Source organism: Bos grunniens, chromosome 7 (genome assembly GCF_055505025.1).
Source record: "Bos grunniens cultivar Pamir isolate PY7600 chromosome 7, Bosgru_T2T1.0, whole genome shotgun sequence".
In the NCBI taxonomy this organism is placed as follows: Eukaryota; Metazoa; Chordata; class Mammalia; order Artiodactyla; family Bovidae; genus Bos; species Bos grunniens.
This window is the reverse complement of record NC_141171.1, coordinates 31,587,145-31,611,116: the sequence shown is the minus strand read 5'-3', so window position 1 is coordinate 31,611,116 and position 23,972 is coordinate 31,587,145. Positions and strand designations below refer to the sequence as shown.

General features: G+C 39.8%; 1 protein-coding gene across 1 annotated transcript in view; it reads left to right on the top strand.

Moving 5' to 3' along the window:
• Positions 1 to 20,165, top strand: part of LOC147369000 (zinc finger protein 474) — a 139,666-nt gene extending 119,501 nt beyond the window's left edge. Inside the window, exon 5 of the mRNA XM_086410708.1 lies at positions 19,961 to 20,165. The gene's annotated coding sequence lies outside the window, so the exon portion shown is untranslated. The remainder of the gene's footprint in view (positions 1 to 19,960) is intronic.
• The last annotated feature ends 3,807 nt before the right edge of the window (positions 20,166 to 23,972 follow it).

The window sequence follows — 23,972 nt, the reverse complement described above, 5'->3', positions numbered from 1 at the left end:
AAATTTAATTTTATTACACAATAGGTAAAACTAAGGAAATATTTGGACTTCTTTCCCAAAATTTCCCACTAGGGCTATGTTCTAAAAATAAATATTAGAAAAATACAGTGTACATTTATCATACAGAAAACACAGAGTTGTGAGTGAGGCTGTGACCAATATTGTCATGTCACAGCAGGGGTTCTGGTGTAAATCCTGAATGAGAGAAAGCCCTTGAGGTACATTAGTATGTCCTGCAGTGGCTGAAATTCCACTATGGGAGAAGTAATGGGGAGTTTTCAAGGCTACTCAAGATGTGACAATACTGTAGGAGAAGTCTCCCTCTGACTGTATGTACTAGTCTCCAATGACTACAGCAGAGAAATTTCACCTTGTGGCTTTTCCTACTCTACGAAAGCAACATATCTCAGGAGCACAGCCCTGGCTCTAAGCTAATTTCATCCATGCCAGTGATGCATTTGCCAGACATGCTGGGGAGAAGCTCCTGTAGGCCATCTACCATGCAGTTATCGTGACCTCATTAGACAAAACCTCCAGGTCCACAGCCGTGATGACCCCCGCAGTATAAACACCACCAACCTCACCCCTCTGGCTTTTACCGTTCCCCCTTCTCTGCTTCCTCCCCACCTGGGCTCTTCCTCACACCCCCATTTCCACATCTTACTAGGTTATTCTTTTCTCAGCTCTCCTTTTCCTCCCCATCTTGCTTTCTCCCTCTTTTCCTCTATTTTCTCCATTGTCCCCATTTCTTCCCGCCCCGCTTCTTTTCCATTCCCTCTCCCCTGATCCCTCTTTTATCCTGCCTTCCCTTCTCTCTAGTTCCCTCATCTCTCTCAGCTACTTGGGGCTATCCTTTTGGGATCTGGAGGGGTGGATTCTTCAGGGACTGATGCCTCTCTGAGCATATCCTCTATGGAGCCTATTTCAGCAGCTGTCCTCTGCGTCACATCCTTCACTCCACTACACATCTCATGCTTGACCCAATCTGGCCCTTTGTGACCCAAACACGTTATTCCTTTGGGGAGGTAGAGTGATGACAGAGGCAAACGCCTTATAGGAAATCAAAATCCTACTGGTTTATTGCTGTCAGCAACATGTTTAGGCCAGATTGTCAAGGGCCCACTCTTTTCTGGGTACCCTATTTTTCAGGCTTTTGACCGATTTATGCTTAAAATTCATAAATTGTTTTCTGCAATATAAGAGGTAAAAAGGCAATTTTGTGTTGCTAAAATGGAAACTATTCCTTTGAAAATCTGACCAGAAATGTTGGTGGAATTGTTCTATTTAGCAAGACTCAAAAGACCGAGAACAGTTATCCTTAGGAGAAAAAAACAAAAAACAAACAAATAAAAAATCCACAAGTTCTGTGGCTACAATCTAATGGTTTAGATCAGGAGTCCCTGACCCCAACCCCCAATCTCAGATCTAATGCCCAATGATCTGAGGTGGAGCTGATGTAACAATAATAGAAATAAAGTGCACAATAAATGTAATGTTCTTGAATCATCCTGAAACCATTTCCCAGGTCCATGGAAAAACTGTCTTACACAAAATTGGTCCCTGGGGCCAGAAAGGTTGGGGAACCCTGGATTGGACAGAAGATGTCAGAGTCAGCAACTGAGGTCCCTATGATGGGTTGCCAGGGCTTGCATATGGAAAATTCAACGGTTCAGGTAAACTAAGCCTATAATCACACAAATATATCATCTTAGTACTATTTTAACATATGTAGGAAACAGTTCACAGTCAGACTCAGGAAAGAAAGCCCCTTGGAGCTCTGTTGGGTGCTCTGCTCATGAAGCGAATGCCAACATGGGCCCAGGCATCAACAATCTCGGGATGTAGATTCCCTCATCCACAACAATATTAGTAACTGTCTGATAATAAAAACTGAGCTAATGGTTTATGTACCTACTCTTCCTTCTTTCAAAATAACTAACTGTTTGATGCTGACACTATGAATTCTTTAGGATAAAAGTAGAAGTTAAAAATAGTGCTTGTCTGTGTTGTTTTTGACAAAATTTTAGATGAAGTCAGATTCTCTCGTCTTGCTGGAATCAGACAAGAAGTTAGCACCCGTATGTTTCCTTACTGAATCCCATTAGCTGTTTCATGATTCAGTATTTAATGCGTGATCAGGGACTTCTTTTCTGTGATTAACCAAAATTAAAGTTTACATTATCTGCTCTTTTTCAGATTTTCTTACTGGATGAAAGAAAACATACTTAGCATTCAGTGGGAATTATGATAATGAAAATGATTGTAGCCAGTCATCCTGGCGTTAAAAATATGTGGTTTTGCTAATTACGAAGGGGAAAAAAGCCTTTATGTCATATTAAAATCTTTGTCTCTTAATGGGTAGCAAGCTCAGAGTTTCTTTGTCTGAAGGACATTTTCAAATCAAATTTCAAATCAAATCAAATTTTCTCTTTGTATCCAGGTACAAGTACTGTACTTTTGTTACAGAAAAAAATTCAATGGAAATTTTAGCAATATAAGAAATATTTTTAAATGGAAAATAAAAAGAATGCTAGTTAATTGTTTAAAGTGCATAAGGATTTAGTTTCAAGTTATACACACACACACACACACATATATATATATATATATATATAAAATCTCATGACACTTAAAATTTTCTCAGGTGATCATAAAATGTTCACACTGAGCAGGACTTTGGAGATCATCCAGTGGTTCTCAAGTTTAGGTCACATCAGAAACACCTGGAAGGCTTGTTACAAAACAGATGGTAGGCTCACCCCTCATAGTTCCTAATTTAGCAGAATTTGCATTTGCAACAAGTACAGATTATACTGTTGCTGCTGGTCCAGGGACCACAATGTGAGACTCTTTGAGCCAGGCCAACTCTCTTGATTTGTAGACTGACGCAACTTAGCAGCAGCAGCAGCAGCAGCAACCTGCAGTTTCAATACGTTGTCCAATGCTAACCAACATGAGTGGATGTGAACTGGATGAGACCTGGCTCTTCTTGCTCCTACTTTCATTCTTAATCTTCTATGTGAGTGTTTCTCTAACTCTAACGTTCACACAAATGACCTGGGGAACATGTTAAAACACAGACTGTGGTTCAGTGGGTCTGGGGACATACTTGGGCTTCTGCATTTCTAACAAGCTCTCAGGCACTGTCCCGGCAGCTGGTTCACAGATATATTTTAAGTAGCTACATCTTGCACTGTTATACAATACTGCTGTCATCTTTATGTTAATTACTTACACACAAAAAAATATAGAAGACATATTCTTTTTCCCTAATAAATTTTAGAGTAGTTTTAGGGTCATAGCAAAATTGAGCATAGAATACAAAGAATTCTCCTATACAATGGCGCTCGTAGTAAAGAACCCACCTGCCAATGCAGGAGACATAAGAGACGTGGGTTCCATCCCTGGGTTGGGAAGATCCCCTAGAGAAAGGCATGGCAACCCACTCCAGTATTCTTGCCTAGAGAATCCCATGGACAGAGGAGCATGGTGGCTTATAGTCCATAAGGCGCAGAGAGTCAGATACGCCTGAAACAGCTGAGCATACATGCATGCACATACTCCCCTCTCCCCTTCTTCCCCACTGCCCCTTACACAACCTTGCCCACTGTCAACATCTTGCACCAGAGCTGTTGCAATTGATGAACCTACATTAATGCAACATCATCACTGCAAGTCCAAAATTTACATTAAGGTTCACAATTTAAGTTCTGTGAGTTTTTGACAAATGTATAATAGCATTTATCCACTATTACAGTATCATACAGAACTGTTTCACTGCCCTAAAATATCCTCTGTGTTCTGTCTACTCATCTACCTCTCCCTTTGGCAAGTGCTAAACTTTTCACCATTGCCACTGTTTTGCCTGTTTTAGACTGTCATGTAGCTGGGATCATGTAGTATGTAGACTTTTCAGATTGACTTCTTTCATTTCAGTTCCTCCACGTCTTTTTGTGGCTTGATGGCTTATTTCTATATAATACTGAATAATGATGAAATATTTCATTCTCTGGATATAGCACTTTGGAGAGCATGAATTTATTTGCTTAATGGCTGTCTTGAAAAGTAGGTGCTTAGACTTAAAGGAGCCATGATCTTCTAATACTTCGGACTTTAAACAAATGCTAGGATGTGTCTGTAGATTTTAGATTTTATTGTTATGGCTACATCTGACATCCACCCAAACATTCTACTTTTAGTTTGACCAAATTTAGATTTGATCAGTTTTCTAGTGTGATAAACGTATATTTCCAAATGTCTATTTATCCTTTAGTATATGCTACTCCAATAGTTTTCTTTAAATCAGTATTATCTTTTTCAAATATTATCTACACAGTTTATTTCAATGTTTTCTTTTTCAAATATAGATAAATACCTCTCTGTTATAATTAAACATTGCCTCATTTCCCATTGCCTGTACAATAAACTATTAATGCTATATACTGGCCCTGTTTTAAAAATGGATATACCCATTCAAATACTGAAGGACTTCTTAGATGCTTCCAAGTTTTGGAAACTATGAATAAAACTTCTAATAAATATCCATGTCTAGGTTTTTGTGTGGATATAAGTCTTCAAGTTCTTGGGGTAAATACCAAGAAATACAATTGCTGGATCACATGGGAAATTATGCTTACTCTAGTGAGAAAACACCCAACTGTCTTCCAATGTAGCTGTACCATTTTTCATTGCTGCCAGCAACAAACAGGAGTTCTGTTGCTCTGCGTCTTCACTGACATTCTGTGTTGTCAGTGGTCTAGACTTTGACATTCTAATAGGTATGTAGTGAAGTGAAGTCGCTTCGTCGTGTCCAACTCTTTGCGACCCTATGGACTGTACCCCACCAGGCTCCTCTGTCCACAGGATTTTCCAGGCAAGAATATTGGAATAGATTGCCATTTCCTTCTCCAAATAGGTACGTATTCAGTTCAGTTCAGTCGCTCAGTCGTGTCTGACTCTTTGCGACCCCATGAATTGCAGCACGCCAGGCCTCCCTGTCCTTCACCAACTCCTGGAGTTCACCCAGACTCATGTCCATCGAGTCAGTGATGCCATCCAGCCATCTCGTCCTCTGTCGTCCCCTTCTCCTCCCACCCCCAATCCCTCCCAGCGTCAGAGTCTTTTCCAATGAGTCAACTCTTCACCTCAGGTGGCCAAAGTACTGGAGTTTCAGCTTTAGCATCATTCCTTCCAAAGAAATCCCAGGGCTGATCTCCTTTAGGATGGACTGGTTGGATCTCCTTGCAGTCCAAGGGACTCTCAAGAGTCTTTTCCAACACCACAGTTCAAAAGCACCAATTCTTCGGCGCTCAGCCTTCTTCACAGTCCAACTCTCACATCCATACATGACCACTGGAAAAACCATAGCCTTGACTAGAGGAATCTTTGTTGGCAAAGTAATGTCTCTGCTTTTCAATATGCTACCTAGGTTAGTCATAACTTTCCTTCCAAGGAGTAAGCGTCTTTTAATTTCAGCCATTCCTTCTCCAAGGGATCTTCCTAGCCTAGGGATCCAACCTGGGTCTCCTGCATTGCAGGCAGATTCTTTACTATCTGAGCCACCAGGAAAGCCCTATCAGCTCTATAGTCTACAGGAAACCCAACACACTGTTAGCTCAAAGGACTCATTGCTAAGGCAGACACACACTGGCTAAACTTCAGGGATTCGTAGAAGTTTAAAAGTTGTAATAATTAAAACACTACCTCTCTTAAGCAATTAAAAATGTAAACTAATACATGAACATCTATTTTAAATGTGATATACTTTAAAGCAATCCAATATAACAGAATCTATTGGTTAGACTGCAAGCTTTAGGAGGGCAGGGACTATGAATTAATTTCATAAGCTCCTAAAGTTTATTTAACTAGTATTTTTACTTCTAATCTTGGCCTTTACTTCTTTTTAAAATGTATATATAGATTTTTTTTTTTTAAGAAAAATCTTTCTTTTCTCTTTACATTTATTCTCAACTTAGCTCAGTTGCAAACCCTGTACTTTTGGCAGCTCACTTCTCTTTAGGGAGCGATCTTTCTCTGACTCAGACATTTCTGCCTTTTCCCTACTCTCATGTAAGACCTCTACCTACATTTTCCAGCTATATTTCAGCTAAAATATCCCTTCTTTCCTGTGTGGATAATTCATTTCTCTTCAGTTTATTTTCTACCCTATAGTTTCCCCATCTTTCCTTGGAAGAAAGACATTTTATAGAACTTTCTTACCTCTCAACATATCTTGTACAGTGATTTAGAGTTATATTGCAAATTTTCCTCCAATAGGATATTTTTTAGATCGAGATGGAATACTTGTAAGTATCCAGAATCTCTGCAAATGAAAACTTAAGACTTGAATTTATTATGTGCCAATTAATGAATCTTCCTGTTTTCTCTCTAAACTTTTGTCACTATAAACAGTTCAATACTAAACATTGTTACCAATTTAAAGCTTATTCTGTATTTAACAGCTAAAATCATGGTTATGGACTGGCTATTATGTCAATTCAAAAATCACTAGCTATAAAAGATAATAGATATAAAAATAAACTTTTGACACCATCCAGCAGAAGAAAAGAAATAATGATGATAAGCATATTAATTAATGGAATTGAAAATAGAAAAAGTAGAGAACAATGGGACAAAAAGCTGGTTCTTTGAAAAATTCAATAAAATTGATAAATCTCTAGAAAGACTAACAAAGATAAAAAGAGAAAGAAGGTACAAATCACCAATAGTAGAAATAAAACAGAGGTTATTGATACAGATACTGCAGACATCAAAATGATAAAGGAATAATGCAAGCAACTTTACACTCATAATTTGGCAACTTTGAAGAAATGGACTTGAAAATCACAAGCTCCAAAACTTAATTCAGGCAAAATAGGCAACCTAGGATAGTCCTACAAGCACTAAATTGAATTAGAAATTTAAAGCCTCCTAAAAAAGAGAAATATCAATAACCTCAGATATGCAGATGACACCACCCTTATGGCAGAAAGTAAAGAGGAACTCAAAAGTCTCTTGATGAAAGTGAAAGTGGAGAGTGAAAAAGTTGGCTTAAAGCTCAACATTCAGAAAACGAAGATCATGGCATCCGGTCCCATCATTTCATGGGAAATAGATGGGGAAACAATGGAAACAGTGTCAGATTTTTATCTTTTTGGGCTCCAAAATCACTACAGATGGTGACTGCAGCCATGAAATTAAAAGACGCTTACTTCTTGGAAGAAAAGTTATGACCAAACTAGATAGCATATTGAAAAGCTGAGACATTACTTTGCCAACAAAGGTCCGTCTAGTCAAGGCTATGGTTTTTCCAGTGGTCATGTATGGATGTGAGAGTTGGATTGTGAAGAAAGCTGAGCACCAAAGAATTGATGCTTTTGAACTGTGGTGTTGGAGAAGACTCTTGAGAGTCCCTTGGACTGCAAGGAGATCCAACCAGTCCATTCTGAAGGAGATCAGCCCTGGGATTTCTTTGGAAGGAATGATGCTAAAGCTGAAACTCCAGTACTTTGGCCACCTGATGCGAAGAGTTGACTCATTGGAAAAGACTCTGATGCTGGGAGGGATTGGGGGCAGGAGGAGAAGGGGACGATAGGGGATGAGATGACTGGATTGCATCATTGACTCGATGAATGTGAGTCTGGGTGAACTCTGGGAGTTGGTGATGGACAGGGAGGCCTGGCGTGCTGCAATTCATGGGGTCGCAAAGAGTCGGACACGACTGAGCGACTGAACTGAACTGAACTGAAAAAAGAGATCTCTAAGCACAGACAATTTCACTGAAGAATTCTACCAAACATTTAAGTAATTACCACCAATTTCACACAATCTCTTCCAGAAAATAGAAGAGAAGGGAAGACTTTTCAGCTCATTTTATGAGGCTAATACTACCCTGATACCAAAATCACACGAAGAGAATACAGAAAGAGAAGACTAAAGGCCAATATCTCTCATGACGTTAAATGCAAAAATCCTCAACAAAATATTAGCAAATGAAATGCAGCAATGAATAAAAATATTTATATACTAGGACCAAGTGGGATTTATTCCAGGCATGCAAAACTGATTTAGCATTTGAAAATCAGTATAATCCACCATATCAACAGGATGAAGAAGAAACTCACATGATCATAAAGCATTTGACAAAATCCAACACTCAGGGATAATTTTAAAAAACCTCAGCAAACTAGGAATAGAGGGGGAAACTTCAACTGGTTAAAATGTATCTACAAAACACCTTTAAATAATATACTTAATGGTGAAAGACTCAAGGCAAAGATGTTTCACCATTCTCATTCAACATAGTACTGGAAAGTTCTAGCTGCTGCAATGAGACAAAAGAAAGGAAAGAAAGAAGGAAGGGAAGAAAGAAGACAAAGAAAAACATTATACACATTAAAAAAATAAAACTGTCTCTGTTTCAAAATAGCATGGTTATGTAGAAAATCCTAAGGAATCTACACACGAAAAAATCCCTAAAACTGGTAAGTTGAGCAATGTTTTGGGAAAAAGATCAACACACAAAAATAAATCACGTTTCAATAAATAAACAAGGAATATGCTGAAACCAAAATTAAAATCACAATATCATTAATAATCTTTCCAAAGAAAATAAAATACTTAGGTAAAACCGAAAAATCATACACAGCATCTGTATGCTGAAAGTTATAAATTACCAATGAAAGAAATTAAAGACTAAATAGGCAGACATTCCTATTCATGCTTTCATGTTTTGGAAGTCTCAGTCTAATAGAGATATCAGTTATCCTCCAATAAATCTGTAGGTTCAAAATAATTCCTACCAAAATTCCAGCAAGGATTTTTGTAAGCACAGATAAGACAAGCCTATCCTAATATTTACATGAAAAGACAAAGCACATAGAAAAGCTAAAATAATCTTGAAAAAGGAATAAAGTAGAAGGAATAAGTCTACCCAAAACTAAGGGCCACTGTGTAGACATAGTATCAAGCCACTGTGATAATGGTGCAAAAGTAGACATAAGGGTCAATGGCACAATATAGAGAACCCAGAAACAGATCCCCACAAAACATGCTCAACTAATACTTAACAGAAGTCCAAAAGGAATTCAATGGAGAAATGTCAGCTTTCTTAATACATGATTCTGGAGTACTCTACAGGAAAAAAATGTTATACAAATGAAGAACAGATTACTGGTTGCCAGTGTGCAGTGTGCAGAGGTGGGGGTAGGTGATTGTGGCTATAAAAAGCAACAAGAGGGAACTTTGCCTGTAGTAATATCAATATGCTGAGGAAGGCTTTCTTATCTCTCCTTGTTATTCTTTGGAACTCTGCATTCAAATGGGTGTATCTTTCCTTTTCTTCTTTGCTTTTCTCTTCTCTTCTTTTCACAGCCATTTATAAGGCCTCCTCAGACAGCCATTTTGCTCTTTTGCATTTCTTTTTCTTGGGGATGGTCTTGTTCCCTGTCTCCTGTACAGTGTCACGAACCTCCATCCGTAGTTCATCAGGCACTCTGTCTATCAGATATAGTCCCTTAAATCTATTTCTCACTTCCACTCTATAATCATAAGGGATTTGATTTAGATCATACCTGAATGGTCTAGTGGTTTTCCCCAGTTTCTTCAATTCTTTATTCCTCAGCAATCAATGCAAAGAAGTAGAAGAAAACAATAGAATGGGAAGGACTAGAGAGCTCTTAAAGAAAATGAGAGATACCAAAGGAACATTTCATGCAAAGATGGGCTTGATAAAGGACAGAAATGGTATGGACCTAACAGAAGCAGAAGATATTAATAGAAGAGGTGGCAAGAATACACAGAAAAACTGTACAAAAAAGAGCTTCATGACCCAGATGATCATGATGGTGTGATCACTGACCTAGAGCCAGACATCCTGGAATGTGAAGTCAAGTGGGCCTTAGGAAGCATCACTATGAATAAAGCTAGTGGAGGTGATGGAATTCCAGTTGAGCTATTTCAAATCCTGAAAGATGATGCTGTGAAAGTGCTGCATTCAATATGCCAGCAAATTTGGAAAACTCAGCAGTGGCCACAGGCCTGGAAAAGGTCAGTTTTCATTCTGATCCAAAAGAAAGGCAATGCCAAAGAATGCTCAAACTACCACACAATTGCACTCATCTCACACGCTAGTAAAGTAATGCTCAAAATTCTCCAAGCCAGGCTTTAGCAATATATGAACCATGAACTTGCTGATGTTCAAGCTGGTTTTAGAAAAGGCAGAGGAACCAGAGATCAAATTGCCAACATCTGCTGGATCATGGAAAAAGCAAGCGAGTTCCAGAAAAACATCTATTTCTGCTTTATTGACTATGCCAAAGCCTTTGACTGTGTGGATCACAATAAACTTCAATGATGGGAATACCAGACCACCTGACCTGCCTCTTGGGAAACCTGTATGCAGATCAGGAAGCAACACTTAGAACTGGACATGGAATAACAGACTGGTTCCAAATAAGACAAGGAGTATGTCAAGGCTGTATATTGTCACCCTGCTTATTTGACTTATGTGCAGAGTACATCATGAGAAACACTGGGCAGGAAGAAGCACAAGTTGGAATCAAGATTTCTGGGAGAAATATCAGTAACCTCAGATATACAGATGACACACCCTTATGGCAGAAAGTGAAGAAGAACTAAAGAGCCTCTTGATGAAAGTCAAAGAGAAGAGTGAAAAAGTTGGCTTAAAGCTCAACATTCAGAAAACGAAGATCATGGCATCTGGTCCCATCACTTCATGGGAAATAGATGGGGAAACAGTGGAAACAGTGGCAGACTTTGTTTTTTTGAGCTCCAAAATCACTGCAGATGGTGATTGCAGCCATGAAATTAAAAGACGCTTCCTCCTTGGAAGGAAAGTTATGACCAACCTAGACACTATATCAAAAAGCAGAGATGTTGCTTTGTCAGCAAAGGTCATCTAGTCAAGGCTATGTTTTTTCCAGTAGTCATGTATGGATGTGAGAGTTGGACTTTAAAGAAAGCTGAGCACCGAAGAATTGATGCTTTTGAACTGTGGTGTTGAGAAGACTCTTGAGAGTCCCTTGGACTGCAAGGAGATCCAACCAGTCCATCCTAAAGGAGATCAGTCCTGGGTATTCATTGGCAGGACTGATGTTGAAGCTGAAGCTCCAATACTTGGCCACCTGATGCGAAGAGCTGACTCATTTGAAAAGACCCTGATGCTGGGAAAGATTGAGGGCAGGAGGAGAAGGGGACTACAGAGAATGAGATGGTTGGATGGCATCACCAACTCAATGGACATGGGTTTGGGTAAACTCCAGCAGTTGGTGATGGACAGGGAGGCCTGGCGTGCTGCAGTTCATGGGGTCGCAAAGAGTCAGACATGACTGAGCGACTGAACTGAATATCAATTTTGCTAGTTGACATATTGGCATGTAGTTTTGTAAGATGTTACCACTGAGGGAAACTGGGTAACAAGTACACAGATCTCTGAATTATTTCTTCAAACTGCATGTGAACCTCTAATTATCTCAAAAGTTGAATTTAAAAAATAAGTTTAAGTCTTTTCCTATCTTCTAATTATTTAATAATTTATTATCAATGTTATAGTAATAAAGACATAAAGATATAGAAATGAAGACAAAAAAAGACATAGGAATCAAATTACAATCTTATGGAGAGAAAAAGGAATAATTAATTATGGGATATTAACTAATACTTCATAATAATAATTATCTTTGTTGTGAACCTAAATCCTCATATGGGATATTGCAAGAGAAAAAGAATATGGCATTGTTTCCTCAGATCTTACTTGGAACAAGGTGGTGGATTAAAAGCCAAAAATATTTTGGATGTGAATACAAGCTAAGATTTTACAATTAACAAAATAGCATTTCTCAATCTGCATATTATAGCTTTAAGTATTGTTTCTTCTGCCATTAATGTGCAGACTTATTGATGAGTTTTATTCTCTGATGATGGCATATTTATTAACATCAAGGTAGTGAATGTGAATTTTTTGCTTATTGGATGAGTCTATAATGCAAAATAAACATCTCTTAATTTCCCTGCAAGGAAAAATAAGTGTAAAATACAGTCTAGAAATTGAAGCGTAGGATTGGATGCTGAGGCCATGAGATTTTCTTTACTCTTTGCACCATCGTATAGGGATCTTGACTGTGTAGATAGCATGCCATTTGTGTATTGTTATTCATTAATTGATTTAATTTTATATTCATTTATTCAACTAACGTTTACTGAGAACATAGCATGTGCATAAAATTATGCTCAGCACTGAAATAGAGCAGGCAGGTAAACACCATGGGCCCTGCGGGTAGACTTGAAATTAACACACATCCGGAGTGACAGCATACATCAGAAAGTCTTAAACGCCCTAAGATACAGGCCATGTAAGCAAAGAACAGTCAGTGTTCAGGGAAAGTGAGTCTTTCCAACCCAGGGAAACTGGTGAAGGCTTTATGGAGAAAATGCTGCCTGATGGAATCTTAAAGGAGGCTAGGTTCCAAAAGCCTGAGAAAGTGAAGGTTTAGACAGAGGAGTCAAGGCCCTCTGGAATTGCTGGAGCAGTCTGAGGCCATCTACACTGATAAAAGGATGGCCTGGATTTTAACTCTGACAGCTGTCAGTCAAGCATGCTTGGATTTCCAGGGACAGGCCAGTTATTACTTTACAAGGACATTTTCTTCAGCCATTCAGTATGTTTCTGACTGGTAGCTATTTCCTTATCTATGAAATGAACTTTACAGAAATTAGGAACATACAAATATCTAAAGTACCTAAATAAATATATTTTAAAATATTTTTATTGACAGTGAAGATAGAATAAAATAAAGTTGTCACAAGGGTAGAAGTCAGATAGGAAATCATTTACAAGCATGACTTCTATGGGGGATTGGGGTTTAAGGATGGCAGCACTGAAGTTGTGTATTTCCTGGTGGGATCTAAAGAAAAAGAGAGAAATAACTGCTCATCATCCTAGGTCTGTCTATAAGGAAGAGATCTTTACCCAAGTCAGTGAGGATACATCAGATGTAAATTTCTTTCAATTTGTGGCTGTTTGTACCTGGTGAATCTCAGGCAGGTAAATTATTTGAGTGCATATATTGTTGTTCAGTTGCTAAGTCATGTCCAAATCTTTGCGACCCCATAGTCTGCAGCAAACCAGGCTTCCCTGTCCTTCACTATCTCCCTGAATTTACTCACACTCATGTCCATTGAGTCAGTTATGCCATCCAACCATCTCATCGTCTGGCTCCCCTTCTCCTCCAGAAGAGATGTATTGTCTACCATCCATTCTCCAAGGAGTTTAAGAGAGGTGCTGGAATTTTTTCATGTGCATATTGGTTAATTTGGGATATCCTTTTTGATGCTTATGCCTGTGTGCTCAGTCACTAAGTTGTGTCAGACTCTTTGTGACCCCATAGATGGCAACCTGCCAGGCTCCTCTGTCCATGGGATTGTCCAGGCAAGCGTAGTGGAGTGGCTTGCCATGCCCTCCTCCAAGGGGTCTTCCCTACCCAGGGATCAAACCCGAGTGTCTTGTGTCTCCTGTATTGGCAGGCGGATTCTTTACCACTGTACCACCTGGGAAGCATCTATACACTTTCATATTAGATGGTTAGTAAAGTCTTAATGTCAGGCAGTATCTGCCCTCACATTTTTCTCTTTCTCTATTCCCTAGAATCTGGACACCCTGACACCCCGGGGTGTGTATGTATGTGTGTTATGGTCAGGAGAAAAGAATGTATAAATCAAGGAAGGTGACCATGTCACATATGAGCTATTGGAAAACTGATCTGAAGTTTCTTTTAACCCCCAAGAACCACTTTAACCAGGAAATTTTTTCATTTTAGTAAAAAGTAGCTAAGTCAAATTTAACAAGCCTTGTGATTTTAAAAGTGTGTCCAATGTGACTTGTTGATTAAATCCCAAATAAAATTATCAATTTCTTCAAATAATTTTTAAAAACTCATGTTTTGACTTGGAAATGAAAATAGTTGGCCTTTGTGCCCCACCTCTAATTTGACTGATCGCTAACATAATAAGAACAACACATATGTACGGTCCTTAAACATTAGTACAAAGGCCTTTCCTGTTCCTCCTACTTTCTAATTCCATAGAGATATTGTGAATTAATACAACAGACTGGTTTGAATCAGCACTTTTCCAAAAAAGAAACATTTTCTGAGCAACAAAGAGTGTTTTTAATTTAGCCTGATGAGCTGTATTTCAAACATCCATGTAGATAGGAGGTTTAAGAGTAATTTGCTTACACACACACACACACACACACACACACACACACACACAAACCTACCCCTTTGATGATCACAAAGCAAACTCTCATAATCACCAGATTGCAGTACTGAACTTCTTGGGAGACACGACATCTAAGAACCCACAACTTCACAGAGTTTAATTACTGCATTGCCCCATGGAGCTTACCCTCAACTCTGATGAGCAGATTTCATGTTAGCCTTATAAACAAAGTGTCTAAACTATTACCGCTCAGAATTTTAAAATTGCAGTATGTTTTCTTATGGAATCAGCCCCAAAATGAAGAACTCCTCCCCTCAAAAACAAAAAACAAAAAAAAAAGTTTATGAACTGATGTGGTAATGTCAAATGCCAAATACCATGAAAAATATCCAGTATGAATTTTCTTTCCCATGTGAAGGTCTAGTTCGCTCACCTGAATAAACTGGCTTCCGATATACATTACTTCATCAGTATGAGATCAGAATTTTCTTCCTTAGATATACTTAATGTAGAAACACGTGAAGCCTGTGTTTCTTTAAATAACTGTAGTTACAATGATTTTAAAGTATGTATGGCCATTTGAGTATTATTGAGTAGAAAAGTCTTAAAGCATTGGTTCTAAACTGTGAATTGTTCCACATCAGAAAAATCACTCCACACCAAGATGCCTTGTAATTACTCTCGGAAACCAAACTGGTAACTCTTCATCCAGATACTTAGGCTTTCTCTTGAAATCTGTGATTACCTTGGGGTCCAAAGAGGAATTGAAAGGTAGTTAAAAACAATACTAAAGGCAACATAGGAGACCTAAGAATCCAAGGAAACTGATTGTTCTCTATCTGTATCTTTTACAAGTGTTAACAGATTGGAATTGTGGGTTTGTAGTTTTTGGCAAGCAAGCTTATTTTGTACTGACAGAAATATTTGGCTTTGCAAAATGTGTTTGGGTCAGGTAGACGCATAACCCAGGCCATCCATCATCGGGGCAGTGTCGGGACTAGGGGTTTGGTAGGTCAAAGAGAACAGGAATTCCCCCAGGATTTGTAGTGAAGAGCAGTCCATGGATGAGCAGGTTTCTGGGGTGGTGCCCAAAGCAACTGCAGGCCATTATCTCCTTACCTAGTTCCAGACATATATTTGCAAATTGCAGAGTGACTCAGACCTTCTCAAATGAGTTCCGTTCCATAATCACCTTGAAAAGTGGGAAGAGATCTGCTGCAGGTTTGGGCTGGCCTTGAACATTAAGATACACCCTGAGCAGGTGGGCAATTCTAACCTGTGCTGTGCTGGGCAGTCCCACAAGATGGGAGAGTATGTGCCTCCCACAGTGGTCAGGCCACACCAGCTTGGCCATTCTATTCTGATGTACAGGACAGTGCAGGGCAACAGGTCTGGCCCTGTGGTGGTTGTGAGTCGGCAGGTGAACAGAAATGACAGAACATCATTATTCCTGTCATGAACAAGCACACATTTCCCACTGTGGATTGACTGTACTCAGTGTAAACATCCAAGTCCCCAAGCTGTTCTTTCAGTCTGCCGCCAATCACTCATTAGATTAAGACTGTCTACGTACATATGCAAAAATCCTCCTTTGGAGAAGGTGGTCAGGCCAGATACCTAGTTTTAGGAAGACTAAACAACTTGTGTCAAGTGATACTGCAGTGTCACTAGGACTGAACAAGGGCAAACAGATAAAAATGCGATCCTTGTATGAACTCGACCTAGAGCACTTGATTCTAAGTCCTCTGTCCCTGCACTGACTTTCATTCAAATGACACAGCCTGGAAGGTTGGCAAGCAGCTGACACATCTGTGCCATAAAAGACAATAGTGAGGGTCGAATGCAGTATTATCTAAAATATCTCCTTCTTCTGGACCTTCACACTTTCCTTACGCTTAAAGCATGCTCAGCCTTTCATGTATATCCTGGTACTTTGGGGGACAAACTCCTGATGTCATTTTCCAGACATTTTGGATCGTGGTAAAATCCTTTCACCAGGTCCTTTAACTGTTTCAAAGGCATTTGTTTTTGAACTACCTAGTTTCTTATGTAGTGTGGAAGCTTTGTATAATATTTTCACAGTTTATGAATTTAAACACTTCTTCATGGTGACCTATGCCCACCCTGGCACCTAGTCCTTCAAGCACAGGAGAATAAGGATTCTCCACTATTTCTCTGAGAGTCAGACCCTTTTTTGTGTGTTTTTAGGCTGGATGTTGAAGGGAGGGGGGGCGTTCCTATTAATAGATGAAAGATGAATTTAATAGAGCAACTATTTAAAGATAAGCCCTTGCAGCACACACATTAAGCTGGCGCTTGAGTTCCTGGTTTTGGAGCGTCTGGGATCAGGAGGAATGCTAGAGCCCCAGCTGCTTCTTATTTGGCTCTCCATGAAAACCTCCCCCCACTGAAATGCCTGCTTTTTAGGTGTCACATGGTTCTTACAGCTGAACCAGCCTTTCTCTAACTTGACTGTTTTACATGCAAAATATTTTAAGTCAGATACACGTTAAGTTAGAGTACCTTAATTTCAATCTTTTAAGCTAAAACATTAAAAGACTTGTTTTCTTTTATTGAAATAGGGAGAGGCTCCCTGTAGGGACAATGGGGTCAGAAGATTTCCTTTCCTCCATTGTTCAGTGATTTTTCTTTCTGATTATCTTATGTTTTCAGGGTCTTGTTGTTCAGTCACTAAGTTGTGTCCGACTCTTTGTGACCCCATGAACTGCAGCACTCCAGGCTTCTCTGTAGATCACTATCTCCCTGAGTTCACTCAAACTCATGTCCATTGAATCAGTGATGCCATCTAACCATCTCATCTTCTGCCACCCCTTTCTCATCTTACCCTCATTTTTCCCAGCATCAGGGTCTTCTCCAATGAGTCAGTTCTTCACATCAGGTAGCCAACATATTGGTGCTTCAGCTTCAGCATCAGTCCTTCCAATGAATATTTAGGACTGATTAGATCAGCCCTGGGATTTCTTTGGAAGGAATGATGCTAAAGCTGAAACTCCAGTACTTTGGCCACCTCATGGGAAGAGTTGACTCATTAGAAAAGACTCTGATGCTGGGAGGGATTGGGGGCAGGAGGAGAAGGGGACGACAGAGGATGAGATGGCTGGATGGCATCAGTGACTCGATGGACCTGAGTCTGAGTGAACTCTGGGAGTTGGTGATGGACAGGGAGGCCTGGTGTGCTGTGATTCATGGAGTCGCAAAGAGTCGGACACGACTGAGCGACTGATCTGATCTGATCCCTTAGGATTGACAGGTTTGATCTCCTTGCTATCCAAGGGATTCTCAAGAGTCTTCTCCAGCATGACAGTTTGAAAGCATCAGTTCTTCGGGGCTCAGATGTCCTTATGGTCCAACTCTCACATCCATACATGACTACTGGAAAAACCACAGCTTTGACTATACAGACCTTTGTTGGCAAAGTGATGTCTCTGCTTTTTAATACACTGCCTACATTTGTCATAGGTATTTTTCCAAGGAGCAAGCATCTTTTAATTTTGTGGCTGCAGTCACCTTCTGCATTGATTTTGGAGCCCAAGAAAATGAAATCTGACACTGTTCCCACATTGTCCCCATCTATTTGCCACGAAGTGATAGGACCAGATGCCATGATCTTAGTTTTTTGAATGTTGAGTTTTAAGCCAGCTTTTTTACTCTCCTCTTTCATCTTTATCAAGTGGCTCTTTACTTCCTCTTTGCTTTCTGCCTTTAAAGTGGTATCATCTGCATATCTGAGGTTGTTGCTATTTCTCCCAGCAGTCTTGATTCCAGCTTGTGATACATCCAGCTCAGCATTTCACATGATGCATTCTGCATATTAGTTAAGTAAGCAGGGTGAAAATATACAGCCTTGATGTACTCCTTTCCCAATTTGGAACCAGTCTGTTGTTCCATATCTAGTTCTAACTCTTGCTTTCTGACCTGCATACAGGTTTCTCTGAGGCAGGTCAGGTGGTCTGGTATTCCCAACACTTTAAGAATATTCCACAGTTTGTTGTGATCCACAGTCAAAGACTTTAGCATAGTCAGTGAAACAGAAGTAGATTTTCCCCCCCTGCTTTTTCTATGATCCAGCGTATGTTGGCAATTTGATCTTTGCTTGCTCTGCCTTTTCTAAATCCAGCTTGTACATTGGTCCATGTACTGCTGAAGCCTAGCTTGAAAGATATTGAGCATAATCTTGCTGGCATGTGAAATGAGTACAATTGTATGATTTAAAAATTCTTTGACATTGCCTTTCTTTGGAACTAGAATGAAAACTGATCTTTTCCAGTCCTGTGGCTATTGCTGAGTTTTCCAAATTTGCTGGCAAAATGAGTATAGCATTTTAATAGCATCATCTCTTAAGATTTGAAATAGCTCAGCTGGAATTCCTCCATCACCTCCACTAGCTTTGTTTGTAGCAATGCTTCCTAAGGCCCACTTCACTTCACACTCCAGGATGTCTGGCTCTAGGTGAGTTACCACATCATCATGATTATCTGGGTCATTAAGAGGTGTTTTGTACAGTTCTGTGTTTTCTTGCCACCTTTTCTTAGCTTCTTCTGCTTCTGTTAAGTTCTTACCATCTCTGTCCTTTATTGTGCCTGTCTTTGTATGAAATTCTCCCTTGCTATCTCCAATTTTCTTAAAGAGATCTCTAGTCTTTCCCACTCTATTGTTTTCCTCTTTTTCTTTCCATTGGTCACCTAAGAAGGCTTTCTTACCTCTCCTTGTTATTCTCTGGAGCTCTGCATTCATTTGGTATATCTTTCCCTTTCTCCTTTGCCTTTCATTTCTCTTCCTATCTCAGCTATTTGTACGGCCTCCTCAGACAACCACTTTGCTTTCTTGCATTTCTTTTTCTTGAAGATGGTTTTGATTATCACCTCCTGTACAATATTATGAACCTCCATCTGTAGTTCTTCAAGCCCTCTGTTTACCAGATCTATTCCCTTGAATCTCTTCATCGCCTCCACTGTATAATCATAAGGGATTTGATCTAGGCCATACCTGAATGGCCTAGTGGTTTTCCCTATTTTCTTCCATTTGAGACTGAATTTTGCAGTAAGGAGCTGATGATCTAGCTAAGGGTCTAGGCAGTTTAATACATAAGAAACAAAAACTAAACTTTGGGAAAAATTATGTTAGAAAGAAAAAAGCAAACATTACATACCTTTCAACCCTTTCCTGAGTATAAATATTTAACTCAAATTTATTACATACATATTTTAATGAACTCTACACAGTGTCAATTTTCAGATTTCTGCTCTTAGACAGGAGAACCAACTCTTTGGCTTTAGAAATATGCTGAGATAAACAGCAGGGGAGGACATGGCTTCCCAGGTGATGCTATGGTAAAGAACCCACCTGCCAATGCAGGTGACATAAGAGACATAGGTTCGATCCCTGGACTGGGAAGATCCCCCGGAGAAGGAAATGGCAACCCACTCCAGTAGTCTTGCTTGGAGAATCTCATGGACAGAGGAGCCATGGTGTTGCAAAGACTGAAGTGACTTAGCGTGCACACAATCACATCACAGGTGGGGAATCCTTTTAGATGAGACTGGAGGAGTGGAGAGGCTCAACTTTCATAGCCAAACAGGCTCAGGTCATTAAGGTATTTTCTAGAAGAAAAAAAAAAATTCTTGAAAAGAATTCTGCCTTCTTTGTAAGCCTTTGCCTTCAGATGCTAAAATAACTGATATTTTTATTGTCTTTACAGATGGTTTGAGGAGAAAGGAGGGAAGGATGAGTTGAGACCTTACGGATGATTTAGGACTGTGGCAAAGCCCCAAACTGAAAGCCTGAAATCCCCAAATTCATCTCCTATTTGCTACTTCACTATATATTCACCCTTTCCCAGACTAGAACAAGAGGGAGATGCTTTTAGATGGTTGTATAGAAATAAATTTTTCTTATCTACCCGATGTCAGCCAGTTGTTTACCTTATTGATTTGAAAATCTCCCTCCTGCCCTAGGTCTTCCTTACATTGCCAATTAGCTTCTTTCTAATGTCCTGTCACCATTAAGATCCCCTGATTAGGGATTTACAACTGCAATCTCATTTTATTATATACATATATAAAGTTTTCCCCTACCATGTAATTCTTCTCTCTTGAGCATGAACATATTTAACTGAGTGAACAGTAAATAAATATTCCTTTTATAATTGATTTATGAACACTTAATGCAATTCAAATCAAAGCCTTCAATTTTCCTTTATCCTTCACATAGCTTCTTCATTGAATATGAAATTAACTAAGGTGATATTTATAAATTTTCTTCATGTTGTGCTAAAGTTCAAGTAAATTGAACAAAGGGCAACACCTATGGAAAAATTAGAAAGCACTGTATTTAGATATAACTATATCCAAAATGCTTAAGTGGTCAAGAAGACTTACTCCTGGTAAAACAATATTGTTGTCTATTCCAAACTGCCTCATTAAAGAACACAGTGAAACTAGAAGGGTTAACCAAAGACTAATAACTGAATTTAGGGAAATACTCAGAGGAAACATTACAGTCTGTGAAATAAACTTTTACTTAAAGAAATACGGAAAAATAGTCTACTTTCTTGATAAGAACCTTAGATTAATTTCTCTTCCCTATGATCTTAATAAAAAGCCAGTTATATTACACACTGCATTTTCATTTGCTTCTTAGAAAATGAGATTGAAATACTATATATAATCTATACTCTTCAAAGAAAAAGCAATTATATGAAATAGAAATTTGAAGGTATCAGAGAAGATGGGACCAAACTGAAAAGATGAGAGACAGAAGTAATAATTGAATGTTTTGTTCAGTTGGAACAGTGATGTCTTCTTTATCCCAGTTTGACCCCATGTGTGTTTCGAGTTCCCTCATTGAACATAACATGGTAGGCATTTCAGTGTGGTTCTGTAGAAGCAGTGAGCACATTTAGTCATGCAGGTGTCCTCTAAAAGCCTGGGCAGATGAGCCAGAGAGGAGGAGAGAGATAAGTGTGAGAAAAGAGAGCAGTGAAATCCATGTGTTTCAAACAAGATCTTTAACTGCCTCTCTTATAGAATGTCAGAAAGCTGCCTTATGTCAGAGAATGTTCCCTGGCAGAGCTCTCTTCCCCTGCTGTGGGGAGGAGACCGAAGGATTGCTAAGTTATAATTGCTGCTGTGTTAGGACAGCCCATCAAGTTTCCTGTCAAAATGGCAGAAGGCAGGAGGCCAGGCTAAGTTTTTGTGGTAGGGGGCTGCCTATTCTTGTGCTTTGAGGAGTTTCTAAATCACCTCTGTCTGAAAATCTCCCCTAAGAAAATGCCTTAAAGCCCCACCATTATATTCATTCCTTTTGCATAAAGATTCCCAACCAGATTCAGGGGGAACCCCTTGGCTGCACATACTTCCCAAGAGATGCATCCACAAGTGACCTTCAGTTATATGGATTTATTGGCTTCACTCCCTTGCATTAGGAAATGGCAACCCACTCCAGTGTTCTTGCCTGGAAAATCCCAGGGACAGAGGAGCCTGGTGGGCTACAGTTCATTGGGTCACAAAAAGTTGGACACAACTGAGTGCATGGCACATGGCACATAGGCTTCACTACAGATCCTATTAGGATCCAGAGGGAGTGGGATACAAGGCAAGTGTATTTTGGTGGCAAGTGTGGAGTGGAGACAGAAAAGTCTGAGATGTGATACACAGCCCAGATCTAAGAATCAAGTCTGGTCCCAGGAAGTCCAGCCCCTAAAGATAGTAGATTTCTATTTTGAAAAATGGAGAGGAGTTGAAAAGTGAGGTGGTTGGTACCCAACATAAACTTGACCTACCCAAATCTGCAGGCAAGTCCTGGCCTTGAGTAAGGAAAGGACCCTGTTAGGATGTCAACCAGTTATGACTCATTGGTAATTGCCAAACGGTAAAGTAAAAGCCCTTCCAGGAGTTGGGTTGCCTTGGGCCTCATTTCATTTCACTTCCCTGCATTTCATTGTTGAACCAGGAATCTGCCGTCAGGAGCTTCTCTTCCTTGTCAGTAGAGAGGCAGGGCTTGCTGTTTTAACTGGCCATTGTTCTTTGACATGTAATCTGCTGCAATCAGAGATTTCCTTAAAAATCGCCTCATGTTATTGGGTTGGCCATAATATTCATTCAGGATTTTCCATAATGTGTTATGAAAAACCCAAGTGAACTTTTTGTCCACCCCAATATTTTCTTACTTTCAACAACAGTAGTGAAGAGACAATGAAACAGAAGTGAGAGTGGGGTCACAGGCAAGGCACCTGCGCTTCCTGTTCTGCTCAGGTTATCTGAGAACCAGTGCTACACATGAGCCAGGACATTTCACTCCCCTGCTTTCAGACACAAAAAGGTCAGTGTAAAGAAAAGTAAGCCAGGTGATAAACCACCACAAGAAGGGGTCATTTTTTCATGTTTCCTAGCCTGGAGAAGGTAGAGGAAAATATTACAAGTAATTGGGTCAGGCTTCAGTAACCTAAAGTGCCATAAACAACACCCCTTCTCACTGCCAAAAAAAGCAGGGGTGGGGGCTAATACTGTCTGAATGTTTGGTAATGATACACAAGCTAAAAGAAAAGACTGAACTATTTTTTAAAAACTCTCGAACTATTTTTAAAAACTCTCGAAGTTTCCTTGGAAAAAAATTCAAAGCAGAAGGTAAAATAAGTGAGTCCTGTCCACTGGGCTGATTAAAGAGTAGCAATTATATTGTCAATCCTGCCAGGAATAAATACACCCACAGAATTCAGAATTCAGTTCAGTTCACTTCAGTCACTCAGTCGTGTCCGACTCTTTGCGACCCCATGAACTGCAGCACGCCAGGCCTCCCTGTCCATCACCAACTCCCGGAGTTCACCCAGACTCATGTCCATCGAGGCAGTGATGCCATCCAGCCATCTCATCCTCTGTCATCTCCTTCTCCTCCTGCCCCTAATCCCTCCCAGCATCAGAGTCTTTTCCAATGAGTCAACTCTTCGCATGAAGTGGCCAAAGTTCTGGAGTTTCAGCTTCAGCATCATTCCCTCCAAAGAAATCCCAGGCTGATCTCCTTCAGAATGGACTGGTTGGATCTCCTTGCAGTCCAAGGGACTCTCAAGAGTCTTCTCCTACACCACAGTTCAAAAGTATCAATTCTTCAGCGTTCAGCCTTCTTCACAGTCCACCTCTCACATCCATACATGACCACAGGAAAAAACCATAGCCTTGACTAGATGGACCTTTGTTGGCAAAGTAATGTCTCTGCTTTTCAATATGCTATCTAGGTTGGCCATAACTTTTCTTCCAAGGAGTAAGCGTCTTTTAATTTCATGGCTGCAATCACCATCTGCAGTGATTTCGGAGCCCCCCAAAATAAAGTCTGACACTGTTTCCACTGTTTCCCCATCTATTTCCCATGAAGTGATGGGACCAGATGCCATGATCTTCGTTTTCTGAATGTGGAGCTTTAAGCCAACTTTTTCACTCTCCTCTTTCACTTTCATCAATTAGAGGTGCTTATAAGGCTCTTGATCTAGACAAATGGACCACAGATATCTGCCTAAAGGTAAAGAGCTGTTTTACTAACTGTCTTGTGTGATAACGGACAGAAGCTGACAGTGAAAATGGCAGAGATGGTAGATGAAGAGGTCAGTCATCTGCCAAGACCTGTAGGCCTGGAGTGTGATTTGAAGGTTACAACAAGAGGAAAGTCAACTTGCGCATGTGTGATTGTGGGTGTAGACTTCACCGGTCCTGGGTCACCTC